The sequence below is a fragment of the Notolepis coatsorum genome (assembly GCF_963971535.1).
Source record: "Notolepis coatsorum genome assembly, chromosome: 5".
NCBI classification, from domain to species: Eukaryota; Metazoa; Chordata; class Actinopteri; order Aulopiformes; family Paralepididae; genus Notolepis; species Notolepis coatsorum.
In genome coordinates this window covers 113,500,489-113,527,700 of record NC_140169.1, presented here as the reverse complement: position 1 = coordinate 113,527,700, position 27,212 = coordinate 113,500,489, and the positions used below count along the sequence as shown (strand labels likewise).

At 45.3% G+C, this 27,212-nt stretch overlaps 1 protein-coding gene across 6 annotated transcripts in view; it reads left to right on the top strand.

Moving 5' to 3' along the window:
- evlb (Enah/Vasp-like b) overlaps positions 1-27,212 on the top strand; it is a 199,944-nt gene that overhangs the window by 86,439 nt on the left and 86,293 nt on the right. The window contains exon 1 of one of the 6 annotated variants that reach the window (XM_084315410.1): positions 20,434-20,523. The exons of 4 other annotated variants lie outside the window; for them this stretch is intronic. The gene's annotated coding sequence lies outside the window, so the exon portion shown is untranslated. Of the gene's footprint in view, positions 1-20,433; positions 20,524-21,821; positions 22,302-27,212 lie in introns of those variants that run through there. One more of the 6 variants, XM_084315411.1, reaches the window with a different exon arrangement.

The window sequence follows — 27,212 nt, the reverse complement described above, 5'->3', positions numbered from 1 at the left end:
CTCAACATAGGGGCCCCCCAGGGCTGTGTTCTGAGCCCCCTCCTCTACTCCCTGTACACACATGACTGCGTAGCACAGCGGAACAACAACACCATCATCAAATTTGCTGATGACACAGTGGTGGTGGGCCTGATCTCTGCCAACGACGAAAGGGCCTACCTGGAAGAGGTAGAGAACCTGTCACAGTGGTGTCAGGAGAACTGCCTCTCCCTGAACGTCAGCAAAACAAAAGAGATGATTGTGGACTTCAGGAGGTCGGGGGTCAAGGACTACAGCCCCCTCAGCATCGACGGGGCACCAGTTGAGAGAGTGAACAGTTTCAAGTACCTCGGAGCCCACATATCCGAGGACTTGACATGGACCACACACATTGACAGTGTTGTGAAGAAGGCACGACAACGCCTCTACTTCCTCAGGCGCCTAAGGAAGTTCCAAGTCAGTCAGAAGATCCTTAGGAACTTCTACTCATGTACAATAGAGAGCATCCTGACCGGCAACATCACCTCCTGGTTTGGGAATAGCACTGCACAAGACCGTAGCAGACTACAAAGAGTGACACGTTCAGCCGAACGCACAATTAGAGGGGGGCTTCCCACCCTCCAGAACATTTACAACAAGCGGTGCAAGGGGAAGGCTAAGAGAATTATTAAGGACTCGAGCCACCCGAACAACTGCCTCTTTGAACTGCTGCCGTCAGGCAAGTTTCAAGTTTCAAGTTTATTTAATAGTTGTCATACAGAAGTACAGAATACTTTTGTACAAAATGCTTCTTACTGTTGCGCTCCAGAGACTGTGCATGACAAGATAAGTATGAAATAAAGACATAGTAAAAATTAGAAGTAAAAAAAGAGGTCACAGTGTTCAGTTTAGACATATGTACAATGTTCGTAGACGTAGTTACCATACAATATACAATACTGTGCAGTGTACTAATATACAATACTATATAGTGCAAGGCATAAATGGACGAGGTGCAGTTTAGGTACAATTCACAGTAGGTGTACGAGTTGTAGTGCAAATCCTTTATCAATAAATATAAAGTGTAAGTGTGTTTGTGTGATCTAAAGTGTGGAGAGTGGGTGCTGCAGTGTGTTGTTTGTTTGAGTGAGTGTGTGCGTGTGGGTGTGTGTGCTGTGTGCATTTGATAGTTGTTGCATAGTGATTATTGTTCGTTTAGCGATTATTGTTCGTTTAGCAGCCTGATGGCCTGGGGATAGAAGCTCCTTCTGAGTCTTTCTGTGCTCGCCATAAGACTCCGGTATCGCTTGCCTGACGGCAGCAGTTCAAAGAGGCAGTTGTTCGGGTGGCTCGAGTCCTTAATAATTCTCTTAGCCTTCCCCTTGCACCGCTTGTTGTAAATGTTCTGGAGGGTGGGAAGCCCCCCTCTAATTGTGCGTTCGGCTGAACGTGTCACTCTTTGTAGTCTGCTACGGTCTTGTGCAGTGCTATTCCCAAACCAGGAGGTGATGTTGCCGGTCAGGATGCTCTCTATTGTACATGAGTAGAAGTTCCTAAGGATCTTCTGACTGACTTGGAACTTCCTTAGGCGCCTGAGGAAGTAGAGGCGTTGTCGTGCCTTCTTCACAACACTGTCAATGTGTGTGGTCCATGTCAAGTCCTCGGATATGTGGGCTCCGAGGTACTTGAAACTGTTCACTCTCTCAACTGGTGCCCCGTCGATGCTGAGGGGGCTGTAGTCCTTGACCCCCGACCTCCTGAAGTCCACAATCATCTCTTTTGTTTTGCTGACGTTCAGGGAGAGGCAGTTCTCCTGACACCACTGTGACAGGTTCTCTACCTCTTCCAGGTAGGCCCTTTCGTCGTTGGCAGAGATCAGGCCCACCACTACTGTGTCATCAGCAAATTTGATGATGGTGTTGTTGTTCCGCTGTGCTACGCAGTCATGTGTGTACAGGGAGTAGAGGAGGGGGCTCAGAACACAGCCCTGGGGGGCCCCTATGTTGAGCGTGATGGATGAGGAGGTGCAGTTGCCGGCTCTTACCACCTGGGGTCTGCCCGTCAGGAAGTCCAGGACCCACTGGCACAGGTCATAGTTCAAGCCCAGATCCCTGAGCTTGGCTATGAGTTTGGAGGGGACTATGGTATTGAATGCTGAGCTGTAGTCGATGAACAGCATTCTCACATAGTTCCCCTGCCTCTTGTCCAGATGTGATGCTGCTGTGTGCAGCACATGGGCTATGGCGTCCTCCGTGGACCTGTTGGGGCGATATGCAAATTGCAGAGGGTCCAGGTTGATGGGGAGGGAGGAACAGATGTAGCCCTTCACTAGCTTCTCAAAGCACTTCATGGCTATGGAGGTGAGGGCTACAGGGCGGTAGTCGTTGAGGCAAGCGGGCGTAGATTTTTTGGGTACAGGGATGATGGTGGACTTCTTCAGACAGGTGGGGATGACGGCCTGTTCCAAGGACAGGTTGAAGATGTCAGTGAATACCGGGGCCAGTTGGTCGGCACAGACTTTTAGGACGCGGCCGGGGATGCCGTCCGGTCCTGCTGCCTTCCTGATATCCACTTTTTTAAAGATCCGTCTCACCTCATGCTCTGTTACCCTGAACACTGAGTCTCCATCAGCAGACCCCCCCCCCCTCATTGCCGTGGTTTGTAGGCTGGTGTTGTTATTCACAGCCTCAAACCTCGCATAGAAGGAGTTGAGATCATTTGCTAAGGAGATGTCACTGTTCAGTTTGAGCGATACCGGAGTCTTATGGCGAGCACAGAAAGACTCAGAAGGAGCTTCTATCCCCAGGCCATCAGGCTGCTAAACGAAAATAATCGCTAAACGAACAATAATCACTATGCAACAACCATCAAATGCACACAGCACACACACCCACACGCACACACTCACTCAAACAAACAACACACTGCAGCACCCACTCTCCACACTTTAGATCACACAAACACACTTACACTTTATATTTATTGATAAAGGATTTGCACTACAACTCGTACACCTACTGTGAATTGTACCTAAACTGCACCTCGTCCATTTATGCCTTGCACTATATTGTATTGTATATTAGTACACTGCACAGTATTGTATATTGTATGGTAACTACGTCTACGAACATTGTACATATGTCAAAACTGAACACTGTGACCTCTTTTTTTACTTCTAATTTTTACTATGTTTTTATTTCATACTTATCTTGTCATGCACAGTCTCTGGAGCGCAACAGTAAGAAGCATTTTGTACAAAAGTATTCTGTACTTCTGTATGACAACTATTAAAGAAACTTGAAAACTTGAAACTTGAAACTATACATAGGTGCACCCCTAGACAACAGCATCACAAACCCACTAATCCATCACATCAGTTTAGGATGTTTTTATCTATGAATGACTCCCTGTTCAGACCACAGGTTATTATTCTCACTCTATGTATTAGGGCTGCCTCCTCATAGTCCATTAGTCCATTCATCTGTCGGTTTGGTCTCAGTCAACCAAGACTTGAATCAGTTATTTCCTTAAAAAATTATCAGCACATCTGTTAATTAAGCACTAGGTTTAAAATTATCAACAAATATCTGGTAAGCACTAGATTTAAAGGGGTTCTTCGGCATGACTATGTTGGAAACTCCTGGTCAACTAGTCGACAAAATAGACTAAAAAAATCACGTACATTCTGTGATGTAACCTTTAGAAAAGTGATGGATTTGTGAGTTTGGGATCTACAGACAGAGTATTGTATTTGGATATGCATTTTGATATTTCATTAGATTTCATTTCAAACCTTTATTTATACTCGAAAGGCAACTGAAGTTTCCCTCATTTACAGTTACGTTGAGATACAGAGATAGGACAACCAAATCAATTAAAACACGTACTACTTGATTGACAATGATTAGAGGGAGAATCTAAGTTTTTATGGACTGTTGGAGTTTATTCCATTTATACACTTTTCATTGTAGGTGCAAATGCCATTAGTCTGATTTAAAACACACACATGCAAATGCACGCACACGCCAACACACATATATGCACCTAGATACAAATCTTTGCACAAGCCTGTACAGTAGTCCATATCATTTGCCACACATTAAATGGCTCCAAATCACCCTGCAGCCCTGTTTTGCCCTGGTTCTGTGGTAGATTTATACAGATACTGGATAGTATAGCACAGTACAGTACACCACACCACAGTACAGCACACAGTAGTACAGTAAAGTACAGTACAGCACAGTAGAGGTTCCAAGGTTCAAAACAAATATGGGCAAATTGTTAGGGATAGTGTTGTCGGAGGACCCAATTGCAGAACAGAACGGGGAGAGAATAGGCAGATAGGCAGATGAGACGTGGAGCCAAGGGTGAATTCTAACAAAAAGGTCTTTACTTCAAAATGGGCAGTAACAACAAACAAAGGATTCTCCAAGGGCAAGAACAAAGACTCAGCAAGGCTGGCAGGAAAAGGATTGCAAAAACTAACTACAAAATAAACACTAACCAAAAACGATACTGTGACGTGAAAACAAAGATGAGCAGCAACAAAACATGGAACACTAGAATACACTTACTATTAAACAGGAGCACGACAGAGTCAGGAACAGTGGCCATGAAACACAACAGTAACAAACGCAAGCATCAACCAAGGAACCGAAACAATGAACCCACAACAAGGGTAGGGAACACACACCAGATATAGGGGAAACAATTAACACTAGAGAGACAGCAGGGCAATTAGCAAAACGAGACGCACATGGGGTGAGACAACCAGGAAGGAAACACACAAGAAATAACTGAACACTAGACAGAGTAACATAACAACCATACAACCACACAAGGAACTACTAAACAAGGAACATAACAATTAACAGGAGAGCAAGAGACTAAGTAGCAGGGGAAGGGCACAGAGAGACATGTAGACATCAAAGATACACCAGTGCACCAGGAGGGTATGCATGAGGGAGATAATGGGAAGTTCAGGTGAATGTCCAGCAGGGGGGGGGGGGTACAGAGTGAGGAGCATAGTTCATGAGTGGAGGACTATTGTTCATGGGTGGAGGGATATTGTTCATGGGTGGAGGTGGGGAGGAGGGAGCAGCAGGCGAAGCCTGGCCAGGAAATGAAGAACCCTTACACAAATGTTCTTTTAAATTCTGGGGAGCCACACATTGGAATTTGCTACCTTCACAGCTAAAATGCATTAGTAGCTGATAAAATTTTAAGAAAAAAGTCAAATCATGGCTCCTCGACAATGTTAAAAACTAGATTTAAAAATGCATGAAAATGTTGTCTGATACATTGTTGTCTGTGGCTACGTTTGTATTGCATTTAAAATGTACAATTTCTTTTATTTTTTATCCGTTTTTTTTTATTATTTTTTTACCGATACCCGATCCAGCTATTTTACTGATATCGGTGGCCGATACCGATACCAATATCGGATCGGTGCATCCCTAAACACAACACAACACAACACAGTACGGTACAGTACAGTACAACACAACACAGTACAGCACAACAGAACACAACACAGCACAGTACAGTACATTACAACACAACACAGCACAACACAACACACAGAACAGTACAGTACATTACAACACAACACAGCAGAGCACAACACAAAACACAGTACAGTACATTACAACACAACACAAAACACAGAACTGTACAGTACAGTACAACACAACACAACACAGAACAGCACAGTATATTACAGTACATTACAACACAACACAGCACAACACAACACAGCACAACACAACACAACACAGCACAACACAACACAGTACAACACAACACAGTAAAGTACAGCACAAGTGTGTGTTGGTTGCCTCACAGAGGAGGACACTACAGAGACATTGGAAGTGTTGACTCTGACAACACATGTTATTGTACGATTCAGGACTGACATGCAAATACACACATAGTCATAAGAATAGGAGTATGAGCACACAGTAGAGCATGCACACATGTGCGAATGCTCACACACACATACACACAAGACCACACGTAGAGACTCATCAACATGCACACACTCAATCACTTGTATGTGCACACACACACACAGAGCATGTATATACATATAATAGCATACACACAGACACACAAAAAAAAAAAAAAAAAAAAACTATACTGAGTCCACTCCGTCCTCTACCTTTTTTCATCCTGTATCTGTTTCAGCAAAACGTCCATCTCCTTGAAACCTCATATTTTTCCTAGCTGACATAATAAAAAACTCCTTATCTGGAAAGAATTGTGCTATCTCTACCCCCTTCCTGTTTTTTGTTGTCCGTAAAAACATTTGCATTGCCTCCAATGAATAGCAAGTATGATCTGTAACTGCAGATGCATCACTCTCATATTCCTCATCATCATCAGCGCTTCCCTCCGACCCTGTATCCTCTTGTGTACTCTGTGTACTGCTGATTACTTCCTTCACATCTGCCTTCTTAGCTTGAGAGCTTGACAACTCAACTACTTCTAACTTTCTCTTCTGCCGAACAACCTTCAGCTTATTTTCCTCCTCCTCCATGTCCACCCTGACCCCCCCCACCTGTGTCCTTTGACTCTGTTCCATCAACAGTTCCACCTTCCTCCTGTCTATTTATCTTGTCCTCGCTGACACCAGCCCCTCCACCCTGTCCCTGCAGATCAACTCCATCCACCCCATTTTCACTTCCATCCTCTGTAATCTTTTCTACCACAACCCCCCCCCCCTCATTTTCATCCCCATCATCTGTCCCTTGTACGTCTCCTGCCTTTTCTGTGTCCTCCTCATTTTTATCACTCCTATCTGGTACAATAGCCTTTTCAGAAGCCTCCTCCCCCTTCCCCTGTCCCCCACCTCCCTCAACACCTTGATTCAAACCCCAAGCTGCTTTTCCTTCCTTTGTTGCGCCCTTCCCATCATTTCTCCCCCTGCTAGGCCCCTCTCCTGGGCAAGATTTTCTTACATGCCCCTCTTTACCGCAACCAAAACATCTCATGTTCTGTGTTGTTGCAAAAATAATATACTCAAAACCGTCTACTGCCACTTTAAAATTAATATCCAACTCCTCCTCGCGTTTGTTCATGATAATGAACGTCTGCCTCCTATCATGAGACACTACATGTTGTAACTCGGGTGCTTTACACCCTGAAGACATTTTCTTTAATGGAGATACGATTTTCCCATACCTGGCGAGTTCCCTCAAGATAAGCTCATCGCCTATCAACGGGGGAACATTCGCCAAAGTTCGCAGGTGTTGTGAGCGGCATCACCGATACGAACGTGTCATGTATCACCAGCCCGTCTATGATGAGTTTATTTACTTTCACCATATCGTCCACAAAGATTACGACACCGCCGTTCATCCTTGCCGCAGATTTAACGCTCGGAGCCCCCACCACTTTTGCAACAGCCAGACTACAGTCCTCCACTGAGCAGGGAAATGACAGCGAGACTTTAAACCCATGTTTCCTGGTTAGCTTTGCGAAATCCATGTCACTGTGACAGCAGACAGCTGACCAAGCGAACACTGACAACGCTACCAACCCACCACCAACACACAACCAGTCAAATAAACCCCAGTCTAATTCACAATTTGACAAACAACATATAAATAGAAAAGTTAGAAAACTCACTCACACCGCAGACTCTCCTCGCTCAAAACACTGCTCCGTCCCCAAACACACGCATGCGCACAGAGAGAGAGAGAGAGAGAGAGAGAGAGAGAGAGAGAGAGAGAGAGAGCACGTGTTGCTGCAGGTGTAGGTGCGTCAAACTGGTCAGATGGCTGCTTGTGCGACTTCCTGTGCTCTGCTTTTGGACGACGTGGTGGACCGCGAGCGTGTCCCTCTGCTCCGACGGTGGGTCGCGGTGCCGCCGCCTCGCCACCTCAGATCAGACGACAGCTGAACGGGGCTAAACGGGGCAATATTTAGCACAGCGAGCGGGAAGCGGAGGAGATCGGATCAGAATCGGAGAGGGGGAACAAAAGCGGTGCCCGTGCCGGTTAGGATGACGAGGTCACAGCGTGACTCCACCAACCAGCCGTGTGAGCGACGCACGGGAAGAAGGGCAGCAGCTGCCTGCGTTGTTCCGGATGACTGTTAGTTCTGCTGCACAGTTTGATGTAAATAAGCTATCACTGAATCTGAAAAAAAAAAAAAATTATGATTTTTGGCAATCGAAAACTAGATGAAAATATAGTACTGACCATAGATGGAGTTGATATAGAGAGAGTTAATGAATTTCGTTTTCTTGGTGTGATTATGGATGATAAATTAACATGGAAATCTCACATAGCACATGTTAAAAAAAAGATGTCCAAGAGTATTTTTGTTATGAATAAAGTAAAGGATGTGTTAGAGTATGAGGCAATGAGAACACTCTACTGTTCACTCATCTCACCTTATATCAGTTATTGTGTTGAAGTATGGGGGAATACTTATGGGACCAATATAAAACCATTATATATACTACAGAAGAGGGCTGTAAGAATCACACATAAAGTGAGTTATCGAGAACACACAAACACATTATTTATTAAATCTAGAATAATTAAACTTGAAGACATGGTTACGTTTTAAACAATATGTTTGAATATGTTTAATATGTTTAGGGCAAGAAATAATACACTGCCAGAAAAACTACAAAATCTTTTTCATTTAGAAAGTGAGTTTAGTAGGAGAAAATACAATTTTAAACATCAGTTTGCACGTACCACACTTAAACAGATGTGTCCTTCAGTTATTGGTGTAACGTTGAGGAATTCTCTCCATAGCAAGCTTAAGGGATGTAATAGTGTTTATCAATTAAAAAAAATTATTTTGTCAGTTCGTTTTTTTTTCTTTCTTTTATTCTTTATTCTTTATTATTATTATTATTATTAATTTTTTTCTTGTTTAACTGTGGATTGTGTGTTTCTTGTATAAGTATAAATTATTATTTTGTGTAAATTAGGTTGTACACCGACTGTAACTGAGGGGTACAATTCCCTGACTGTATTACTAGATATGATACTTACTACCACTACCTTTGTACTTAATATTCGGCCACCCAGTACTCGGCATAAATATATTATGATGAACACTGTCACGTAGATGAAACGGATCCAACACAAATGTACGAATTAGAAATAGGTCTTTATTTCTACACAGCGATGGTGTGTAGAGCAAGCACTTAATCAAATCAATCACATTTATGAATGGGAATAGTATGCACTTTTATGGCAAAGAGTATTCGTTGGTATATCAATAGAGAATGTCCAATCTCTGGTGGCGCAGGTGGTAAATATACGACCTGGAATAGTTAAGGAATAACAGCAATGATACTTTAATGATTATAAGACTGGATACACTAAGGGGGGTAATCCGGTCGCTTGTAAGACAACAGGAGTAGGAGGGGGGGGGGGGTAGAGTCTGGCTGCCTCGTCCGGCCAAGGGTATCCTGGGTGAACCCACAGTTGTGCAGTTCGGTGCGCCAGCGATCCTTGGACCACGGATGAAAGCAGTTGGACTCTCTGTGAGCCGGCTCTCTCCGGTCCACGGGGGAGAGACGTGAAGCGACCTCGTCTTGCAGAGCGTCTCCTCACCTTGCGTCCTCTCCAGGGGGGGGGGTTCCAACACACGGCAGTGTCGGGGGTCTTTATCCATGGAATAATCACTGTACACAAAGCATAATCCGTGCCTGGGAAGGCGGGCTGTCGTCGGTAGAATAATCCGGTATACAGGTCCACTCGCTCGTCGGCTCTGGGGCTCCTCGGATGCAGTCTCACATGGGGTCGACCATCCTGGATAAGCAGCCAGTTCTCTGCCCGAAACGATGGGGTACTGACTACGATAGTATTCTCACCGCACGAAGCACTATATATTAACAGACTATTATTAGCTTAATAGACTACGTCCAACTCGACGATATAGTGCCAAATATGACTATTCAAATATTAATATACACGATGTCTCAATACCGATGGTAGGCCGAACTTGGCCTTACTCCCACACGTGGCGTCGCGGGGAGGCTTTACGTCTGTCACTCTATTGGAGGGTAAGAAACTGGACTGAAAAGGAAGTCCTACTTTAGTAGCGCAGTATATATACGCACTATGAACAAATAGTACCGTTAGTGGTGCGGTAGCCAGATTCCTACGCGGAACTAGGACTTGTTCGTACATGTTGAGCGGTACGTTTGAACTGGGTCTGGGGGGTATGGCAGCCTGGCACCAAGGTCTCGACCAATAGTAGAATGGAGACTATTATGGGATGTTCAGTAGGCTAGAATGGATATTCAATGCATATTGTACAAGGAATATACAAGGGATATCAGGGAATATTAGAGAATATACAAATACAATTAAATATATATATACAAATAAATATATATATTCGGTTTAATCTGGCCCTTCACAACAGCCACCCCCTGATTGGTCCCAGACCTAATCAGTTAAGCAGAGACAGATTAATCGCGTTGTCTATTTACACATAAGGGTTTGCTGTAGGGGTCAGTCAACTTCACAAAGTCATGGGGTTATGGGGTCATGGTCATCATCGATTGTGTCTGGGAGTCGGGGCAGTTCTATGAGCCTCGCCACGGGACGGGTGTAAGTGCGACCCTGGACAAGCACTTCAGCTGCTCGGACCTTGCCGTCGGCACCGGTGATCACTTTGCTTACGCGGCCGGCCGGCCGGCCACATAGCTCTGGGCAGTGATTGATCAATAATCATGACGACCGTTCCTTCTGTCAAATTGTCTCTCTCCTTTACCCACTTCTGGCGGGTCTGTAGAGACGGTAGGTAGTGCAGTAGGAAACTGCTCCAAAACTTGTCGGCTAATACTTGGCTGTACCTCCACATTCGTCGGCCGTTCGCTTCTTCAGGCCGGTACATTGTCTGGGGTAACGCGGGATCTAGCCGCCCCATCAGGAGTGTGTTGGGGGTAACTGGGTCGATATCCGCCACATCGCTGGAGACGTAGCCGAGGGGCTTAGAGTTCAATACTCCCTCAATCTCCGTGAGGACTGTCATTAGGACTTCTTCCGCCACAGTCTGGGCCCCAAGTACTGCGTACAGGGCTGTCTTTATGGAACGCACTTCCCGTTCCCAAGTACCACCGAAGTGGGGTGCGTTTGGGGGGTTGAATTGGAAGTCAATCTGTGCTGGAGCGAGGTGGGTCTTAAGTTCTGGGCCCATAGCTTGGAAGCTCTCTCTCAGCTCTCTTTCGCCGCCTTTGAAGTTTGTCCCATGATCGGACAATAGTGTAGACGGTCTTCCTTTCCGTGATGTGAATCTACGGAAGGCCATAAGGAATGAGTCTGTGCTCATGGTCGGGAGAAGCTCGATGTGTATCGCTCTGGTGGTCATGCATTTGAATACAATACCCCACCGCTTCTCGGTTCCTCTTCCTTTCTTTATGTGCAGCGGGCCAAAGCAGTCCATACCCGTTGAGTGGAATGGCTTGTCACCGATTCGGAGGCGACATGGAGGAAGGTCAGCCATCCTTGGTATGCTGGGCTGCGCGCGCCACTTGCGGCAGTCTAGACATGTTCGCTGGAAGCGTCGTACCGCCTCTCTTCCTTGTAGGATCCAGTAACGACGTCTGATTTCCGCGAAGACTCTTTCTGCTCCTGCGTGATGTACATCCTCATCGTATTTCTTTATAATCAGCTCTGTGACCTTGTGTCGGCTGTCCAATACGATCGGGTATTTAATGTCATCCGGTAGATTGGGGGCTCTGCGTAGGCGACCACCCACTCTGATGAGGGTATGAGCGTCGCTCTCGGGGGCCAGATGAATTAATCTGCTGTCGGATGGGACGGGCTTTCCTCCCTGTAGACAGGCCAATTCATCGGGGAACGAGTCTCTCTGGGCTCGCTGCAGTAGAAGCAATTCTGCTTCCTCGTAGTTAGCTGCTGACATTTCAGCGGGGGACTTACACTCCGGGTGGTGCCGCAGGAATGTCCTTTGTTGTGCACTCTCTATGGTAGTGCAATCATCTATGTTGGGGTCTGCGGAGATAACAGTGCTCAATCCACAGAACACAGGCTTCTTGTTCTCAGCCTCCTCCTGACTGGCTTCCCTCGGGATAGGCGTGGGCCACTCTCCTTCCAGGAGCTTTAGGAATGCTGGGCCGTCACTGTAGACATTGCGACGGGTGAGGTCATCTAGGGGCATTCCCCGGGTGATGACGTCAGCTGGGTTCTGTTTTGTATCAACGTAGCGCCACTCTGTTTCTCCGGTTAACTCTTCGGTTAAGTCTTGAATCTCGGTGACTCTGACTCCCACGAAGACTTTGTACTTGCATGAGTCCGATTTGATCCAGGCGAGTACTGTCGTGGAATCTGACCACAGGATTGTTCTAGACACCGGTATGGTGAGCTCACGTTGGATGAGCGTGGCTAGGTGCGCTCCGGCTAGGGCTGCGCAGAGCTCTAGGCGTGGGATAGATTGTTGCTTGCGTGGGGCTATTCTCGAGCGGGCGAGGACAAATGCTGTGTAGATCTCTCCCCCCTCTTCTTGGGCCCGCAAGTAGGCTACTGATCCGTATGCGACCTCTGAGGCGTCACTGAAGACGTGTAAGTCCATTTTACATGTCTCTGGCCTCACCGTGGGTGGGAAGTAGCTTTGGCGCATATTAACGCCTGGGAGTGAGTGGAGCTCCATCTCCCACTCTCTCCAGGTGGATGCAAGGTGTGCGGGAATGGGGTCGTCCCAGCCCTGGTCCTTGTCCCACAATGCTCGTACAATCATTTTTGCCCTGGTGGTGTACGGTAGAATACATCCTAGCGGGTCATATTGTCGGGCGAGTGTTGTGTACACACTCCGTCTGGTGGTCGGCGCCGCCGCCGGCCTTCCCTGCTCCGTAGTCAGGGGCTTGTGTCTGTAGTGAAGCGAATCTGTTTTGAATCGCCACACCAATCCCAGGGTCATCTCCTGGGCTTCTCCCGGGATTGTAGCCATCCAGGTCTCGCTGCTGGCTGCCTTGTCCTCGGAGGAGAGGCTGCGCAGTACTTGCGGATCGCTGCTGGCCCACTGCCTGAGATCAAAGCCGCCTTTGATCAATGAGGCGCGGAGTTTAATCAGGAGAGCCTCGGCTTCTTCCTGGGTTGAAAGGCTTTGTAGACAGTTGTCTACGTAGAAGCTGTTCTTTACGCTGTGTCGGACCTCTTCGTCCGCTGCTGGGTCCTCTGCTACATGTTTCTGTAGTGCAAATGTAGCACAGCAGGGGCTGCACGTCGTTCCGAAGGGGAGGACTTCCCATTGGTAGATGGCTGGGTGCTCATCTCCTGGCTTCTCTCTCCATAGGAACCGTAACAGGGGCTTGTCCTCCTCTACTAATCTCACCTGCAGGAACATTCCTTTAATGTCCCCGCTGATGGCCACCTTTTCCTGGCGGAAGCGGAGTAGAACGCCGAGTAGGGAGGGGCCGAGTGTGGGACCGGGCAGTAACTCTTTATTCAGATTTTGGGATCCGATCTGGTAGCTGCAGTTAAATACTATGCGGTCTTTACCGTTGTGATGGACCTTGTGGTGAGGCACGTACCACGATTCAGTGGTCTGGTCAGCCTCTTTAATGTCCATCTTTGTGACGTGTCCCGCTGTGATGAGCTTCTCAATCTCAGCGCGGTATACACTCTCTTGGGCGGGGTTCTTGGCTAAGCGCCGCTCCGTGTTCAGCAGGTACCGTTCTGTGGCGTCTGTCTTGGCGTGGAAAGTAGGCATTCCTTCTCGCCGCAGGAGTGGCGTGGCGTATCTCGACACGCCGCTGACCGGGACTCTCTTGGTCCCTGTCTCGAGGAGGTGAATGGCGTAAATGTCATCTTTAGAGCGAATGTCTTTCTTTCCGTTCTTAAAGGGCATTTGTTCCAAGGTCCATAACCGCTCTACGTGTTGCAGGAGTGCGGTTTCTCCCTCTGTGACTCGGGAGTGGAGACATCTAGTGGCTGTACTTCGGTTGAGAGATTTGGCGAGCGGGCCTTGGAGAGTCCATCCCAAACGGGTCTTGACTGCTGCAGGACAGCCTCGGGGTCCGGTATGAACCCGGTCTATCGGGACAATGAGGTCTGCATGGTCGGAGCCTATCAACAGGGTCGGCATAGCATTGTCTATGAGCGGGATCGGTAACTTGCGCAGATGTGCATATTTCTCCATCAGCTTGGCGACGGGGTATGTGTACCGCGACAGTCCTATTTCTTGGCTGGTGAAAGCGTCTGTAATCTGGTACCGTCGCTCAGGCTGGCCGCTTGCTGCGATAGAGAATGAGACATTCTCGCCCTTTATCGTCTTCAAATCTCGTCTTATTGTCCGAATTGTCATTTGGGTTTCGCTTCCCCGCAGCCCTAGCTGGGCCGCAGCGGAGGCGAGCAGAAGGGTCTTCTCTGACCCGTCATCGAGGACGGCGTAAGTGTCCAGGACTTTATTCTGGTAGCTTAGTGTCACACGCACTACTTTTAGGAGTACTCGGGCTCCACTGCTGCTGGCGGGATCGATGTACATGACGCTCGCTTTGCTGCTGGATGGTGCGGGTGAAGGGCGCCGTCTGTTACTGTCGTGAAGTATGTCCAGATGGGCTCCATCGCACTTGGTGCACCTTTTCTTTAAGCGGCATTCGGCTGCCATGTGTGAGCGCGCACAGCGAAAAAACAGCGCTTGTTGGACTTTATCCATTGACTTGCTTCCTCCGCGTTCAGCTTGGGGAAGGAGTCACATTGCGCTAGCCAGTGTTCTTTCTCACAGTAGGGGCACACTATCTTCCACTTCTCCGTTCTGGAGGGGGTACTGTGGCTCCTGCTGCTCGGTACTGACTCCGATTGGTGCATCACAGTCACCGATCTTCTTCCATCATTTAGTCGTCTGGTTCCTTCTCTGGAGCCAGGGGTGCTCCGTCCGAATGTATCTAGCCGTAGGCTGCTGACTTCTCTCGCCAGGAAGTCTGCTAGATCGAGGAGGTTCGGTTCGGGGCCATTCGGGTCTCGGTGGTCTCTCTGCCGCCTAAAACGCTCCTGTCGAGCGGGCGGCAGCTTCTCCAAGATCCTTTCCACATTTGAGTTGGTGTAAAGTTCATGCCTCCCCTTCTCTCTCTGCGCTCCCAACATCCCTACCAGGGACTGCACTCTGATGGACAGGTCGTCCAGTGCTCGATTGTCTATTGCTGGGGGTAAGCGGTCGATGTGTCGGATCTCCTGGATCACGTAATCCCATATGCGCCCATACCTCTGGTCCAATGCTACCAGTGCTGCTGTGTATGGGGTGGTGGAAGTCGCGTAGGCGATATTATGTGCGCGGGGTACCTTTAAGTGCTTCAGTAGGATGGCGTATTTATGGCGTTCATCCAATACATCCACCAACATGGTCTCCAGACACATGCGGAGTTCTGTATACTGGGCCCGGTTCTCTTGGGTGAAGTCGGGTACCATAGGCGGGCCAATGTATGACGCTGACTGTGGATACATCGGCGAGCGTTGGGGGAGAGGCCTCCTAGGCGAGTCTCCTCCCGCTCCTTGGTATGGGCTGGTACCGGCAGTGTACCATGGCCCGCTTGTCCAGGTGCTGTTCCTCGGTGCGGGTCGTGCGTCGTGCTCACCCGGGTATAGAGTCGGGGGTCTGTAGCGCAGCTCCGCGGGAGTATAGCCTGGGCTGTACCGGACCTCCTGGTCCGGTAGAGTACTGTGCTGTCGTCGGGCGTGGTTCTCCTCCTCTTCCTCTTCGTCTTCAGTTAGGTCATCCAGTGCTTGTAGTCTCTGGTTTAGCCTCTCCACAGGATATGCTGCTCCTTCCCGGTTGCTAGGTCTCGCTTGGACCGGTGGGGGGAGGTGGTCTGTGGGGGGTATAGACCTCGTCTGTTGGTCAAGTTCAGGGTTGTTTACTCGGCTAGGGGATGCCGCCCTGGAGGTGTGTCTAGACGAGTTCCTGGAGCCTCTGGCGGAGGGAGAGGGTGTTGTCCGTCTGATCAGCTGTTCTATTAGTTGCGCTTGCTGTCTGTCGCGCTCTGCGTCCCGTAGAGCACCAGCAGCTGCTCGCTGGCTGTCTGCTCGGTCTCGGGCCACATTCTCTTCCCTCTGAATGCGTCTTATTTCTAGACGTATATGCTCTTCTTCGCTCCGCTGCTGGATCTGCAGTCGGTCGCGTTCAGCAGCGGCGTTCAGGCTGATGAGGAAGGCCTGCTGTAGGGTCCTCTCTGCCTCGCTGGGAGAAGGCGGTTGTATAGGGGAGCCTTCCCTCGGGGTACTCCTTGCGGAGCCTTGGAGCTCTATCTCCACGGTGCTCTCCCCGTCTTCTTCCGTGCCGAGTTCTCTCTCGGTAGCGTTGTATTCCTCCCGGGACTCATCGGGGACTACTTCTTCAGTACTGGCGGGGTGTGAAGTCATGTCTGGTTCCCACTGGTCCCCACCGTGAACTTGGTCAGTTACATTAGAACCCGTAGGGGCCTCTATGGTCGGGGTAGTCTGGGCGTTGGGGTTAGACATACTTTTACTTTCTAGTTTTACCGCGTTTACTGTTAGTAGAAGACTAGGTTGTTGACTGACAGCGTAAGCCTCTAAGTACTGAGGGAGCCGTCGTTCGCGCTGCGGGTGTTGGTTAGGAGGATCGTTTCGTGGAGTGTTCATCATAGGCCATTTCGATATTAATAACACTATATTAATATTACACTAATTACCATCCGGCTCGAAGGACCAATTGTAACTGAGGGGTACAATTCCCTGACTGTATTACTAGATATGATACTTACTACCACTACCTTTGTACTTAATATTCGGCCACCCAGTACTCGGCATAAATATATTACGATGAACACTGTCACGTAGATGAAACGGATCCAACACAAATGTACGAATTAGAAATAGGTCTTTATTTCTACACAGCGATGGTGTGTAGAGCAAGCACTTAATCAAATCAATCACATTTATGAATGGGAATAGTATGCACTTTTATGGCAAAGAGTATTCGTTGGTATATCAATAGAGAATGTCCAATCTCTGGTGGCGCAGGTGGTAAATATACGACCTGGAATAGTTAAGGAATAACAGCAATGATACTTTAATGATTATAAGACTGGATACACTAAGGGGGGTAATCCGGTCGCTTGTAAGACAACAGGAGTAGGAGGGGGGGGGGGTAGAGTCTGGCTGCCTCGTCCGGCCAAGGGTATCCTGGGTGAACCCACAGTTGTGCAGTTCGGTGCGCCAGCGATCCTTGGACCACGGATGAAAGCAGTTGGACTCTCTGTGAGCCGGCTCTCTCCGGTCCACGGGGGAGAGACGTGAAGCGACCTCGTCTTGCAGAGCGTCTCCTCACCTTGCGTCCTCTCCAGGGGGGGGGGTTCCAACACACGGCAGTGTCGGGGGTCTTTATCCATGGAATAATCACTGTACACAAAGCATAATCCGTGCCTGGGAAGGCGGGCTGTCGTCGGTAGAATAATCCGGTATACAGGTCCACTCGCTCGTCGGCTCTGGGGCTCCTCGGATGCAGTCTCACATGGGGTCGACCATCCTGGATAAGCAGCCAGTTCTCTGCCCGAAACGATGGGGTACTGACTACGACTAGTATTCTCACCGCACGAAGCACTATATATTAACAGACTATTATTAGCTTAATAGACTACGTCCAACTCGACGATATAGTGCCAAATATGACTATTCAAATATTAATATACACGATGTCTCAATACCGATGGTAGGCCGAACTTGGCCTTACTCCCACACGTGGCGTCGCGGGGAGGCTTTACGTCTGTCACTCTATTGGAGGGTAAGAAACTGGACTGAAAAGGAAGTCCTACTTTAGTAGCGCAGTATATATACGCACTATGAACAAATAGTACCGTTAGTGGTGCGGTAGCCAGATTCCTACGCGGAACTAGGACTTGTTCGTACATGTTGAGCGGTACGTTTGAACTGGGTCTGGGGGGTATGGCAGCCTGGCACCAAGGTCTCGACCAATAGTAGAATGGAGACTATTATGGGATGTTCAGTAGGCTAGAATGGATATTCAATGCATATTGTACAAGGAATATACAAGGGATATCAGGGAATATTAGAGAATATACAAATACAATTAAATATATATATACAAATAAATATATATATTCGGTTTAATCTGGCCCTTCACAACACCGACCATTAAGTAAATACTTGTTTAGTTTAGGAATAAGGGGCAGGTAACTATAAGATTTATTCTTCTTCCTGCTCCTTTTGTCCATGGAATGATATTTATGATTGTGTAATGAAGAAACTCTGATTGTATTGATTCCATGTGACAAAAAAAATATATAATAATAAATAAATAAAAACTCTCTCACTCTATCTGGATCAGTGCCATGAGACTGTCGGTATAAACATGCCATTGACCGACTATTACAGTTGGACCCCCCCCCCCCCCCCTTCCTCTATCTGTGACACTATTTTGCAAGGGCACCATCGCTGCATCCTGAGCTTAGGGCTGTCCAGGTTGATTGTGATTGGTTTAAAGAAATACAAACAAGGGGCGGCTAGGTGGCGCAGTGGGCAAGGCGCTCGCCACCAACGCAGGAGATGCTGGGTTCGAGCCCAGCTCTCGGCATTGCTACCAGCTTGGCTGGTCGTTCATACTAATACAATTGGCAGTATTAGGGGGTGGGAAGCTGGTGGGTGGGGATCGGACGTTGTGGACAGCGACTCCTACAGGTCGGTTGGTGCGCCTGCGCAGTAGAATCAGGAAGCGACGAGGGCGGCCCCTCCCACGCAGACCCTCGCCGCTGAGAGATCGCGCTGTTCAGGTGAAAAGATGCTACGGCTGCCTCCTCGAGTACCGGAGGGGACACGTGATGCAAGGCTTCGTCCACATTGCAGCCGGCTTGTGGGAGGCATGGCCTAACAACGTTCGAGACAGGGGAGGGTAGAATTGGACAATGCGAAATTGGGGACGGGAGAAAAATAGAAAAATGGGGAGAAAAAGTAGATAAAAAAAAAGAAATACAAACAAGGCAGAGTGTTTTATCCCCTATACCAGAATGATAATAGGTTTTTGATTTGATTTTGATTGACGTTTATTTCAAATATGCAACAACAACATTCAAATAATAAACGTATATATAAAAACATTTCATTATCACATATTTGAAAAGGAGTGGGAAGAAGTATACACTTATTTAATCCCACCCCTTTTAACTCATCAAATCAAATCAAATTTATTTGTAAGGCCCGACAACAACACACGTTAATGTCCCCATGGGTCGGACACGTCTTCTTTAAACAAGTCAAGAAGAAACATCACAATAAGTCAAGAACAAAACAAAAACACCATAAAGTCAAATTTTTAATAAATGCAACAGTCCCAGACATACCCCACGCGAAGGTAAGGAAAAACTCACTAAAACCTAGCAATAGGAAAAAATGCACCACAGGCAATGTGGAGGAGAGAAACCTTAGAAAGGCCATTCAAGGGCGGATCTCCCTTCTTAGATGTTGGTGATAGCAGTGTTGCAGTAAAACAGGCAACACTGTTTTAAGTGCATGTGATAAACTGAACGTTTTGAAAGATTAATGATAGAGCTGATAGCGGATCTATTTAAGGCAAAGGGGCGGTGCAGAGAGGGTCGCATCCTCCCGGTCATCATCACGGGACGTCCAACACTCCGATCATCACTCCGAGACAGCCACAGACAGGAAGACGGGACAGGTGTTAGACAGTTCGCGTGATTGTGATGGGCGGACATAGCAATAGATACAAGTGGATCTATCACTTCATCAGACAATCATCAGATCATACTTTACTAACGGCTCTCTTTATTGTCAGACTTATAATGAGCCAGACCTCTCTCCAGCACTGAATGAATGATGAATGAATGAATGAATGAATGAATGAATGAATGAATGAATGAATGAATGAATGAATGAAAACTGTATTTAACAGATTGCAGAATGGGTACAATACAGTACGGCTCAATACACACAATTGTTAAGGGGATGCAGACCAAAAACATGGCAAATAACTCAAAACTCCCATACCTACTGGGTGAAATACAACAATGTGCAAACACAGCAGCAAGATTTGTGAGCTGATGTGACAAGAAAAGGACATCCAATGGAATACAACCACCATAAAGACTGTTAATCACACAAAAAATTCCTTCTGTAGCCTACTGTACTGATTTCTTCTGATTTCTCTGTTTGATTGTTTTGCTTTGTTTTGTTTGTTTTACACTGGCTTTGGCAATGTAAACGTATGTTTCCCATGTCAATAAAGCCCCTTTGAATTTAATTTAATTGAATTGAGAGAGAGAGAGGGAGAGAGAGAGAGAGGGGAAGAGAGGGAGAGTGATAGGGAGAAAAAGCTAGAGAGAAGGGAAGAGAGAGATAAAGAAATCGAGCGATTTTAATTCAGCTGCTTCACTCAGAACCAATACTGGTACCAGTTGTTTAGCAGTAGAGGAAGAGAGTAGAGAGGGGGGAGGGGGATAGCAAGGAAGAGAGAGGAAGAGAGGGGAATAGAAAGGAAGAGAGAGAGTGCAAGGAAGAAAGAGCGAGGAAGAGAGAGAGTGTGAGGAATTGAGAGAGAGAACAGAAGGGAGCAGGTGCAGTTGGAGAAATATAGAAGGAAAAAAGGGTAAATAATGGGGGTATGATGAAAGGCAAACATTACATTAACTCTGAAATGACCCCGGTCTCTGAGGATAATTACTTAATGGCTACTTTGTGTGTGTGTGTGTGTATCCGTTCGTGCGCACACCGTTCGTGCTTATGTGTGTATAATATGTGCGTTCATATGCTATATCTATGTGTATTGGAAGGAGAAGGGCACATAGCAAAGGAAATGAGAGAGAGAAAATGGGTTTGTGGGTGTATCTGTGTAATTATGTGCAAACATGAAGCAGGACCAATGAATAATTAATTCTCATTCCACGTATCTCGTTTATGTGAATCTCAGACTCGACCATTTAAGCCAGCGGTCGCAATGAATAAAAATCTGCGGGCGATGCAAAAGCTATGTTCTATTAATTGTGGGCAATATTGTTTGATTTTCCTTGTTGATGCTTATAATTAGAGGCGTTCCTACTAAAGAAATTAGGTCACAAACTGGAAGTTCCCGGAATGCACATTACATGTTTCCTATTTTGAATAATCTTTTAATTACGATTCATGCTATTCTCAATCTGCACACTATTCTGTAGTTCACACAGAGGGAACCGTTTTCAGTAGTAACGGCTGCCTAATTGAAACGTAGGCAGTTCAGGTTTTCGGCGAGTGTTAGTGAATTATGTATAATACTATACTCCAATGAATGGATGGTGGATTTTCAAGTTTCAAGTTTCTTTAATAGTTGTCATACAGAAGTACAGAATACTTTTATACAAAATGCTTCTTACTGTTACGCTCCAGAGACTGTGCTAGACAAGATAAGTATCAAATAACATAGTATAGCATGTAAATTAGAAGTAGAAAATGAGGTCACAGTGTTCAGTATAGACATATGTACAATGTTCGATGCAGAATAGACGTAACTGAGTTACCATATAATCAGTGTTGGGACTAACGCGTTACAAAGTAACGCGTTACAGAAACGAAGTTACTTTTTGCCGCAACTAGTACTCTAACGCATTACTTTTGAAATTCAGTAACGCTACTTACGTTACTGAATGGTTCGTCACTGCGTTATTTGCGTTATATACGGCGTAGATTGATAGCGAGCGGTAGTGATTATTATTATTATTATTATTATTATCCTCATATCCTGTCTGCCTGGCTGCGGGGAACGCTATGCTGGGGGCGTGTTTTGTTTACTATTCCTGAGATTCCTGACTGATAATGGCAGCGCCCAGGCAGAGCACTCGCGTATTTCTCTTTTTTTTTTTTTGTGACCAACTTTTTATTTTGTCTTTTTTTAAAACAAGTTCAGAGGAAGGACATTCACATCAGCATTTCATATTAATTCACACAGTGGCATACAAAGTGTCTTTTCAGTATATATTGTCCGTCAGTATATTCATATACTGTGTAGCCTGCCTGTTGCAGTTGTGACAGTCTTTTCCTCCGTTCTGGCGGTCCTGTGGCTGCGAGACAGCCCAGGTCGCTTCTTAACCCCACTCCCAGCCCCCCGGGTTTGCATAGACATTTTAGGAGAGGGGGAAACCTTGATGCATACATGTATAGGATACTCTTAATTAGAAAAGAAATCATAATTATGTTTGTTAGATAACCAAGTAATAGGGAAAAATACAATACAATTTAGAAACAACCACAACAAATTATAGCAGTAAACAGAAAAGGAAAAGATAAATGGAAAAGATAAATGGAAACAACAGCAACATGATTTTTGTTCATTCTCTGGTGTCAAGGTACAAGTGTTCAACCTAGTGGAGTACTGATTTTACCTTCTGGGCCGCGGTAAGTAATATTTGGATTGATTCTGTCCTTGCTCCCTGTGCTCTAGCACTGGATGCCTCTAATCTCAATACTTCGTAGAAGGACAGTTTCCAACGGTAAATATTGAGACTATGGGGTGGTTTCCATCTCATTACGAGCATTTTCTTTGCTGCCGTTAAACCGGCCAGAAACACTCTCTTTTTGTGAGGTGTTAATTTTAGAGATGAATCATCATTTAATAATAAAATGTGTGGCAAACAAGGTATGTTTATCTCTGTTATATTAGTGAGAAATAATGCAACCTTGGCCCAAAAAGCGAGTACTCCTGGACATTCCCACATCATATGTATGTATGTTCCTATAACTTTTTGCGGACATAAAGCACATAGAGGACTTTGTAATATTTTTATTTGACAGAGTTTCCTGGGTGACAGATAAAATCTTTGTATCATTTTGTAATGAGTTAATTGGTTATTATAATTACGAGAGGTTAGTGGAATATTATCCCATACATTCTGCCAATTTATGCAGGCATTGTAATTCTTTAAGTCTATGTTCCAGACAGTGGTATTACCTGTAGTTCTGTTTAGTTTTCCTTGTATTTTATTATATAACCCAGAAACAAAACCATTTTTAACATTTATGCCATTCACTATATTCATTAAAGGGTGACCTGGTAAAGGCTGATTCCATGGGACACCATAAGTGCGCATTGCAGTGCGTAACTGTAAATAAAAAAAGAAGGATGTACTAGGGACATTATATATTTGTTTGAGCTCTTGAAATGATCTGAGACCGTATTCACTGTATATGTCAGATAATTTGTGAATACCTTGTCTTTGCCAATTGGGAAATGTAGCTGGTTTCCCTCCCAACAGTAAGAAGTTGTTATCAAAAATAGGGGTATCTATGTGCCATTTTGTGTTCCACTGTCCCGTTTCGGCAATATATTTCCAGACGTAAATTGAATGTGCTATAATTGGGCCGAATTTAGTACGGCAAAAGCTTGGGGATAGACCAGAAAAGAGTATATCTTTGAATGTATATGGAGATACAATGTGCCTCTCCATATTCACCCATGGTATGTCAGAATCATTATTGAACCATCTTAGCAACGGTCTGAGCATAAAAGAAAAATAGTACTGTTCAAAATTAGGAACAGCTAGCCCTCCTGCTTTCCTACTGTTTTGGAGTGTGGAATTGCTGATTCGTGGATGTTGTTCACGCCATATAAATTTGAATACTAGTCCCTGTAGCTTCTCCCAAAATCCTGGAGGTGGCGGTAAATGAATCATGCTTACCAGAAAATTGATCTTAGGGAGAATGTGGGTCTTGACTACTGAAAGCCTGACTGAAAATGGGATTAATAATAGTGACCAACGGTTTAACTCGTCAGATATTACCTTCTTAAGGCTCTTGTAATTTTTTGACACAATTTTGTCAATGGATGTGTATATATCTATACCTAAATATCTGAAACCAGAGCCCACTGGTATTTCTGTATGTAGTTGGGGACTACTTGCTGCTGTATTTAGGGGAAGTAAAATTGATTTATTCAAGTTGATCTTGTAGCCTGAAATAAAACTAAAATGTTTAATAGTGTCTAGGACTACAGGTAGGGACCGTGGTGTATTGTCAAGAAATAATAACAGATCGTCTGCGTACAGACAAATTTTATGGTAGGTGTTATTTACTATTATGGGTTTTATTTCGGCACAATTTCTAATTTTTTGGGCCAAGGGTTCAAGAGATAACGCAAATAATAATGCGGAGGCGGGGCAACCCTGCCTGACGCTACGTCTGATAGGGAAGGGTGTGGAACACTGATTGGATGTGATAACCATGGCCGTTGGATTATGATATAAGATTTTGAGCATATTTATAAATGTGTCTCCAAATGCCATATTCTTCATGGTGTGCCATAAGTACTCCCATTCCAGCCTATCGAAGGCCTTTTCGGCGTCAAGGGACAACACTGCACATGGTGATATTTTTGGAGCTTTGTCAATAATGTGTAACAGTCGTCTTAAATTATCTGATGCAAATCTTTGTTTAACAAATCCAGTTTGGTCTGGGTGGACCAATATTGGCAGTATCGTCTCTAGACGTCGTGCGAGGACCTTGGCATATAATATAATATAATATATTTATATAATTTATATAATATAAAAAGCGTATTTCTCTTTTGTCGAGCGAAAAGAAAATAACGTTTTAGTTATGTCATTTGTGTTTTGGCTCAAAGATACTGGAGTCTAACGTTAACTACGAGGACTGTCACTCATCCAAATCCACTCGCCACCCGCGTAGAATGATACGAGGCGACACACAGCAAATGGGACGGAACACTTTTTTCAACTACTTGGAGAGAGAATATACAGTACAACATGGAAATGAAACAAAGAAAATGTTTAAGGGGCTGCTGGACTAACTTTACATCTCGACAGACACTGGTGAGTGCAGTGATGTGAATGTAAATTAATGGAAACTCAAGTTCATCAACGCATTTTGACTACAAATCTGCCAGGGAATCTCATCAATACTAATCAAACAATATAAATATAGTCCTTTCATGCACAATTGATATCCTAACTATTCTAACGTTGCAATGCACGATTGATATCTTAGACTGTTATAATGAAACGCTCCAGCGACAGATATCAAGGCTTTTCCTCAAGCACTTATTTTCAACCTAGAACCTAGACGTGCATGCGCTCAACCTAAACGTGCATGCGCGCAACCTCCCCGAGCAATTAGGCACGGTGCATTTCTTATTACGTCGGGACATTTGTGTTTGTGATTTGTGTTTGTATCTAGACGGTGACCACATTGCTTAGCAGAGTTCAGTGATGTGAATGGAAACTGTCAAGTTGATCAACCGATTTTGAGTATCTGTATCTGGCTGCATGGGAGCAATTTTTTTCATCTTCAAGTAACTAAATAGTTACTTTTCACAGTAACGCATTACTTTTGGGTGTAAGTAACTAGTAACGTAACGGAGTTACTTTTGAAATGAGTAACTAGTAAAGTAACTGAGTTACTATTTTTCAGTAACTAGCACAACACTGCATATAATATACAATACTATGCAGTGTACTAATATACAATACTATATAGTGCAAAGCAGAAATGGGATGAGGTACAATTTAGGTACAATTTACAGTAAGGTGTACGAGTTGTAGTGCAATCCTTTATCAATAAATATAAAGTGTGGGGAGTGGGTGCTACAGTGTGTTTGTTTAAAGTGAGTGTGTGCTATAAAGTGTGGGGAGTGGGTGCTACAGTGTGTTTGTTTAAAGTGAGTGTGTGCGTGTGGATGTGTGTGCTATGTGCGTTTGATGGTTGTTGTGTAATGTTCATTGTTCGTTGAGCAGCCTGATGGCCTGGGGATAGAAGCTTCTTCTGAGTCTTTCTGTGCTCGCCTTGAGACTCCGGTATTGCTTGCCTGACCGCAGCAGTTCAAAGAGGCAGTTGTTCGGGTGACTGGAGTCCTTAATGATTCTCTTAGCCTTGCCCCTGCACCGCTTGTTGTAAATGTTCTGGAGGGTGGGGAGCCCCCCTCCAATTGTGCGTTCAACGCACAACGCGTCACTCTTTGTAGTCTGCTTCGGTCTTGTGCAGTGCTATTCCCAAACCAGGAGGTGATGTTGCCAGTCAGGATGCTCTCTATTGTACATGAGTAGAAGTTCTTAAGGATCTTCTGACTGACTTGGAACTTCCTTAGGCGCCTGAGGAAGTAGAGGCGTTGTCGTGCCTTCTTCACAACACTGTCAATCAGGGTTAGAAATTAAAAAAAAATTTCAAGGGCTTTTTTTGCCCCCCTTAATTGATTTTCGGGGGCTTTTTTTTGTATTTCGGGGGCACTGAATTTTTATGATAAACGGTAGGGGTGGGACGGTTCACAAAATGGACGGTTTGGTTCGTATCACGATTTTGGGGTCACGGTTTTCAGTTCGATATACGTTAATTTTTATTAAAAAAAAATGTAACACTCAAATCTAAACATGCTTCTCATTTATTAAAAATAAAATAAAAGGTTTACAGTGTTTACAGCCTTAAATAATGTTTGGCACACAAAGACTGAACTGACTGAAAAATATATTGTCAAAGTATTAACTTAGTGCAAACAAACAATATGCTCAGCCAGCACTAGACTTTCCTTTCTTTAATATAAACACACAAAAACAATGTCAAGTCAAGTCAAGTCAAGTCAAGTCAGTTTTATTTGTATAGCACATTTCCAGGCAGCGGCAGCTGACACCAAAGTGCTTCACAAGCAAGTTGATAAAAACAAATTAGTGTGAGGCAAGGTATAAGATTAAAAGAAAGAAAAAAAAACATAGCAAAGCAATGAAAGCAACAAAACAAACAATATGTTGCAAGATATAGGATTAAAAACATAATAAAGCAATGAAAGTAATAAAAACTGGTAGGACACAGTAAAACAAAGAGGATAGAAGGGCCAGGGGTCTAGTCAACCATGTTTAAATTCCCTGATTGTCAGTTCTTAATGGAAAGATTCGTTTTCTGCTTGAAATTATTATGTTTCTTCTGTCTACATTTATTTAGACTAACATTATTTAAATATTGAGTGCAACTGTGGTGGATTACGTAATTCGGTGAGTTGGAACTATCTATGGGTTGGCGCCGGGTCCCCACGGACATTTTAGCGTGTGGCACACTGGCACCTTCAGCTCCGGTCACGTTAGGAGCAGTTCATATTAACATCAACAAGCAGCGCGAAAGCGATAATAGTCCCGGTTGGAGTTAGTAAAACACAGTTGTATGTTAGCCTTCTTGGATGTTAAATAAACGCCTATCATTGTCTTTAAACACCCCGCCTCTCAGACTCCCATTTCCTCCTCTGCTACAGTAGCTAGTAGCTACGGTGTTAGCTGTTGTTGTGAAGGGCTAGCTAGCTAACAGCTACAAACA